This window comes from Amphiura filiformis, chromosome 1 (assembly GCF_039555335.1).
Source record: "Amphiura filiformis chromosome 1, Afil_fr2py, whole genome shotgun sequence".
NCBI classification, from domain to species: Eukaryota; Metazoa; Echinodermata; class Ophiuroidea; order Amphilepidida; family Amphiuridae; genus Amphiura; species Amphiura filiformis.
In genome coordinates, this window is record NC_092628.1 from 88201816 (window position 1) to 88209142 (window position 7327).

The 7327-nt window shown below is 37.1% G+C and overlaps 1 long non-coding RNA gene across 1 annotated transcript; it reads left to right on the plus strand.

The window, feature by feature from the left end:
* The first annotated feature begins 3633 nt into the window (after nt 1–3633).
* On the plus strand, nt 3634–6977 carry LOC140156395 (uncharacterized). The gene is made up of 3 exons (XR_011859549.1): nt 3634–3869; nt 4815–4899; nt 6477–6977. It is a non-coding gene; the product is annotated as an uncharacterized lncRNA (long non-coding RNA).
* The last annotated feature ends 350 nt before the right edge of the window (nt 6978–7327 follow it).

The following is a 7327-nucleotide window of genomic DNA, read 5'->3' on the forward strand; positions in this document are numbered from 1 at the left end:
CATGTCTACACTTGAAGACCTGAGTGCAAGAAGACGGTAAGTCATATTAGCATCTTGAGATATGATCGTTTAAACTTATAGGCAAGAAGAATCATCATTTTGTATATCAACCAAATAAATATCTATAATATTGATCGATATATCATTTTTGGACTTACAGTATTCTTGCGCTCAGGTCTTCACTTTCACATAGCATTCATATGGTCAATGATAAATAATGAGTTTTCTACTGATGCAAATTAACAAAAATCTACATTTTGATGTGGGGAATAGGCTGTGGATCATGTGCATGATTATCCTCACCAACATATGAACAGGCACTTGCACAGACATATACAAACATAAATCACCCCCATTACAGTAAAAATAATAAGGGTGCCCATGCTGTGGAAGATGACAGAGCCCAAGAATACGAGGGTTTGTCAATAATATCCCGCAACCATTATTTATCTCCGCTCATGCATGACTTAGATGACTGTTACTTACGATCAATAAAGTTTGTACCTTTGTCTTTCAAAACACACAACAATTAGTATCGAGTACCTTTAATTACGTAATCTCATTTGCATAAAATCATTGCCATATGTACACTGACAATTGTCAACATTGGCGGGAAATTTGAATTGTAGTTGAGGAACGTGTAATAAAAAGAATTTAAGCAGAAGTAAGGAACAAAGCAATTTACAAGCCTTATTTTTGGTATGAGGTAATCTGAGTATATTCAATTGATAATTTTGAAAGAAGAAATGATGTATCCGTCAACAGATCAGGAAAAGGACTGTCTTTGAATTTCACCAAAAATAGGCCTTAACGACAAACAAAAATGGTGTGAAAATCTGGAGAAAAGAGCCCACACGGTAGAAGAAAGAATCCAAATTATCTCCAAAATAAAACAAAAACAAATATAGAATTTGTTGCAATAAAAATAGATATGTGCGCATGCGTAGATGGTACGCATGATTGAACGTACCAAAAATGTATGAAAAAATTAAAATTTCATCAAAAAAAATGCTAAAAATATGACTAATACAAGGTTTGCGGAACAGTAGCTGTGTAAGTGAATTGCTATACCAAGTCTTATGCTAGAATTAGACATACCTTTCGAAATTCAAATTTCTTATTCAATCCAGAGCCTCTCAATGGTGTGCTACTTTGATTACAAAAACAAGACCTTTTGAAAACAAAGGTTTATTAAGAAAGAAATGTTTGTGATTTCACCACTGGGATCTCCCTTTTTAATTATCAGTAGATACCCAATCAAACCAGGTACCATTTGTTAAATTTTGTCATCGATTAATATTTCTATCCCTTATTATGTAAAGAACAATAGGTGATTAAGCCTACTCAAAATTGGAGATATTCAACACGATCTCTTTTCTTTAATAAAAATGGTATGGATCTAAAAGAGTACAGCATCATTCCTATGTTATCGGTCTACAAAGTTGCAAAAACCGCGCCAGATTCCATACTTTTATTCTCGAGATATTTGGAATTATGTAACAATACCTCAATTTGGCGCACGATTGTCTTGACTATTTTTCACCATAAATCAGGCAGTGCCCATACACTATTGTGTTTATGCTAATGTCATTACGTAATCAAGTATTCAGCAGTATTTAGCGTATGAAGTAACAGTCATCCAAGTCATGTATGAGCGGAGATACACCATAGTTGCGGGAACTTATTGACCAGCCCTCGTACTTTGGGGATAATGATAAGCCCATACATGTATGCATTGACAGGGTCACAGGGGTGCATAGGGTGGTGGTTGGAGGGCTGTATGAGGGGTAGGAGGAGTTTAGCAAGAATGTAATCATAGAGGGAAATTTAAGGAACAACTTTTTATGAATAAGCCTTTTAAAATAACACATTATGATACATGGTGAACAAATGGAAGGATTTGACAGGTTTCGTGGTTTTTTGTTTTTTTTTGCTTGTTTTTTTGATTTTTTGTTTTTGTTGTTTATTTTAAACAAAACAGTTTGGAAGATATGAGGATGTGCACAGACACCAGTTTGAAACTAGGGGCCTCAATGAGATACTTGACACCAAAAGATGGAGTCATTTTCGTGTGATGGCCCAAATAGGAGGGGATGTGAGAGTCATGGGAAACATTTTATCAAAATGAGGGTCTTTCTGTCGGAGTGTGGACAATGGGGTCAAAATATAAAAGTTGATGAAGTTTGGATTTTTTTTTTCAAAAAGCCATGGAAAGTTTTAGGAGGAAATATTTGAAGAAAAATACTTTTTTTAGAGTATCAGAAATTGGGGAGGGTTGTTTGGTGAGGCTACATAAATTGATTACATTTTTGGTAAACGAAAAATATAGGCCCTACTGCAGTTTCCATATGATATTGACACATGATACATGGTGAACAAATGGAAGGATTTAACAGGTTTCGTGGTTTTTTTTTTTTTTTTTTTGGTTTTTTTATTTATTTTTTGTTGTTTATTTTAATCAAAACAGTTTGGAAGATATGGGGATGTGCACAGACACCAGTTTGAAACTAGGGGCCTAATTGAGATACTTGACACCAAAAGATGGAGTAATTTTCGTGAGATGGCCCAAAATGGGGTGTGAGAGTCATGGGAAACATTTTATCAAAATGAGGGTCTTTCTGTCGGAGTGGTGACAATGAGGTCAAAATATAAAAGTTTTTCAAAAAGCCATGGAAAGTTTTAGGAGGAAATATTTGAAGAAAAATACCTTTTAGATTATCAGAAATTGGGGGGGTTTGGTGAGGCCACATGAAAATTTGTTTCACGTCCCAACATTTATTTATTTTTTGGCTGAATGAAAAAAAAATACTGCAGTTTCCATGTGATATTGACAGTGCTAGCAGTTTTCAGTATCTAACAGGAAAATGATGAGGCCCTTTTTATATTTAAGATTATGAAGGGTTAGACTCTTTTAGAGTTCTACAAAAATACTTGCAAGTGATTCATAGTGAAAATTTAACTTGTTTATCAACATTAGGCCTATATAACCTTAAAATTAAATATGTAAATTGAGGAAAAAAATATGGACTGATCCCAGAAATTGAGGAGTGGGCGCGAAATGAATTGATTGAAGGGATCATTTTCCGGGGATCATTTGAGCCTCATTTGATGAGAGGCAGTTGAAAAAGGGGGGTCAACACCCGGGGTCAACAACAAGTTGAAAACTTGGCCCAGAAGAGCAACAACATAATTATTTACTCTTGACCTACACATAACTACGTAAGACCTATATGAAATTCAGGAATACAAAAACAGTACATGTACTAATTCAAATCTAGTCTAATATCATTTTCTTCAGATTGTCTGTGCCATTTGATTTATCATCAATAGTAAAACTCCCAATATTAGAAAAACACAGTGCAAGTGTTTTTGTGTAAGTTAGAACTGTATTAATTGCCAGTCAACACTGAAAACTTAAACTAGTCAATTACAGGCTGGACTAGCTTTAAACTAGTCAAACTGGTTAGTCAAGCCTGCTTGACTAGCTTAAGCTAGTATTTCAACCTAGTCAAGCCTGCTGGACTAGTTTTCAGCCAGCTGGACTAGTTTTTGATTAGTCCAGCTGGCTTGACTAATGTGATTTGACCTGCTGGACTAGTTTTAAGGATTGACTAGCTTTTGGTTAGTCCAGCAGGAAGTTAGTCAAGACGCCTGCTTGACTAGCTTAAGCTAGTCAATTTGCCAGTAGTCTGTGGTATGCGACCTCTGACCCAACTGAAATCTGTAAGCGGGGAAACATACATTTTGTAACTGTCAACTGCTGAGGTCAACTGGATACTGCTGTCACTTCACTATACAGAGAAACACTCTCAAGTTTTTGCCACAAAATGTCCTGGAATTAATTCATCAAGATTTTGTAGAACATGAAGGTAAGTCTTGCTTTGTGTTGATATATGTAAGGTTGCAATTTGTTATGATATTACATCAGAAACACAAAAATAGTATCAGCTCAGAATGCCAGTCACCATAACCCTATATAATCATCATAATATGCACTATGTACAGCAGTGGTAACAGCACAATACAACATGCATACGTACTACTAGGCCCCTACTAGTAATTTTGTTGTTTATAGCAATCATGTGTGCACTATGATATTCTACAATGTACTTGCAATTGGCATGATTGGGCCTTGGTCATCAATTTTAGTGTAAGTTCAAGTCTTGGCACCTTTATAATGATATAAAGGTATTGGTAAGCTAGCTGATGAGCCCAGATCCTCCAAGTTAAATTAGGGACTGCCTGTGTGGACAGTGTGTAGGCCTAATTATATATTATAACATAAGCCACCACTGGGGATGGGGGTAAAGTTGTGTACCGGTACTGTTTTTGCTACTTTATTGTTTGTTGCTATAATTTATTCTAAATGAATTAGAAGAAAACTACTTGGAATAAAGTGAAATGAAATTGGGAGAGGGGGGTGTTGGCTAGCCGAAAAGGGGGAGGGGGAGCAATTTTGGCACACATTCATGGGGCACCTTTTAAAGAAAATGATATTAAAAGCCGTAGGAAACAGTACGGAAATGCTATGTAAATTTTCCCGCTTGCAATATGTTTGCAAAATTGGATCCCAAAAATTTGGCATATAGGGGGGATTTTGGGTAGGCCAAGAGGGGGGGGGGGGGGCAAGCATTTTGGGGCATGCCGTTTGGAAATTCCTCCAGGGGCTCTCAACTAAAAATGCTATGTGCATGGTCTGCAAAATTATTAATTATCACTTTCTTTAGAATAACAACCACGACCCAAACAATATCTACAGTCAACAGTTTGTCAAATTATACCATTTTAATGTCATGTATTTTTTTTTCATATAGGTTCTGTTCCTTTTTTGACGATGCAACCGTGAAGCTCGAAAGACTCAACATATACAGTCTGTAGGATTTCACTCAAATAACAAAGGTAATTGAAAAATGTATGACCAGATGACAGCCTCATCCCCCTACTGTTACAAAATAATATCTTATCAAAATGAAAAATTTTTTTTTGCATCAGAAGAAAGCTTATATATTATAACCCCAAGTGAAATTTTATGCCTGAAATATGTTTTTAAGTTTAGCATGTTTAAATGTTATAAACTGTGGTAACCACACATATGGATCTCAGTGGCGGCACCTGGATTTTGGGTGGGGGTGGGGGATGGGGTAAATTTCAGGGAGGGGGGGACAAAATCAACACATTTTGGGTTAAATTGCTGCAAAAAGTGAAAATTTGAGGGACCAAGAAAAATATGGGGGGAGCAAATGCCCCCGTATTGCCTCAACTATTGGTTTTATGGCCATTGTGAAACACATTTTTGCTGCTAAATGTTAAAACTGCTACTAGTGCAATTTAACTCAAAAGTCATCACGAAGAAATCAGAAATTAGTGTGATGCCAGCCTCAATGTGAGGTATCTTCAAAACACAACAGAATGTCAGAATCTGACCATGCCCTTTAAGACAGTACGCTATATTTTGTAAACACTGTCCCTGGTGGTGGACTCTAAAAAATGTGGAAAAATACATGACCAACCAAAATTTCGGAGGTGTAAGAACTTCCTTAAATTTTGGTGGTTTAATTGGTGGGACTATTACGGAACCCCCAAAGTGACATGGAAGAAAAAAAACTTGGGACCCGAGATTGTAACTTGGGGCCCCGACATCGTAACTTGGAGTCCGAGTTAGTAACTCAGGGCCCCGCAATACCATCTCGGATTCTCGGCTTAGTAAGTCGGACCCGAGTTACTCAGTTGGGGTCCTGAGTTACTAATTCCTGGGGCCCTGAGTTATATCTCGGGCCCCAAGTTACTATCTCAGGGCCTGAGTTACTATCTCAGACCCCGAGTTACTATCGCGGGGCCACAGGTACTATCTCGTGCCCCAAGTTACTATCTCAGACCCCGAGTTACTAAGTCAGGGCCCCAAGTTACTATCTTGGGGCCCGAGTTACTATTTCGGGCCCTGATGTACTATGTCGGACCCTGAGTTAATATGACGGGACCCCGGGTTTCTATGTCGGGACCCCGAGTTTCTCTGTCGGGACCCCAAGGGACCCCTGAGTTACTATCTCGGGCCCAAGTTACTATCTCAGGGCCTGAGTTACTATCTCAGACCCCGAGTTACTATCGCGGGGCCACAGGTACTATCTCGTGTCCCAAGTTACTATCTCAGACCCCGAGTTACTAAGTCGGGCCCCAAGTTACTATCTTGGGGCCCGAGTTACTATTTCGGGACCCTGAGTTACTATCTCAGGGCCCCGAGTTACTATCTCGGGACCCTGAGTTACTATCTCTGGGCCGCGAGTTACTAAGTCAGACTCCGTTTTTTCCCTTCCATATCACTTTGGGGGGTCCGTAGACTATACATGTATTAAACTGTAAATAAAGTTCTCGCTGACACAAAATATTTTTTCAGAAAACTGCTAGATGTGAAAGCAGGAATATTCATTTTGCCTATTAAAGTTTAACTAATAGTAACTTTTTGTATAATTTGCTTTCAGGTGCTGCTGAAATGTAACCCAACTGTGGTAGAAATAGACTTCCAACAATTGCAACTCATCAAGAAGAAAATGCTGTACATCAGCCATGCAAAATAACGAGTTAAGACGTTACACAAACAAGTAGTGTGAAAAAAAAGAACCTTGCACTAATTTTGCCTGTCAAAGATGGATTTATCTGAATCATGCACATGAAACTTGTCTGATTGATTTGACAAACATTCAAAATGGATTCATCAAAACTTTTGATTGTGGTGACTTCATTATTGTGAATATGAGTGACAAACTTTAATGACTATTTTTCTCACAATCAGGCATTAAAAAAATTATACAATGCCCTTTCCGACCAGCGGTGGTCCGCTATCTCTAAGGACCACTATCTCTAAGGTTCGCTTTCTCTAAGGTTAGCAAATATGAATTGTAGATTTTAAAAAAGGGACATCATGAGTTTGTTTGCTGGATGACTATGCAATGACGTCACTGCCATATCAGGGTGAAAAATGATATCATATACCTATCCATGATGCTTATCATATGTATGTTAATTTGTATGACATCTGGATAGACTCTATACTGTGAATTGTAATCAATTAACATGATCAATATTAATGTTTTTAATCTGTCAAACCAAGCTGTTTTAAACAAAAAACAGTTAAGGTTTTGACATATTAAATACATTTATAATTATTTATTTATTTATTTCATAAACAGAAATCTTTGTAATTTATGTTTAAGGCTTTTATAATATGAAGAGTTGGGTATCATAATGTTGGATGCAAGATAAGAATGTCATAAAGTTTTTTCTAATGTTATTTTGGACTTTGAATTGTTTCTTATTTCAGAATCTATTGTGT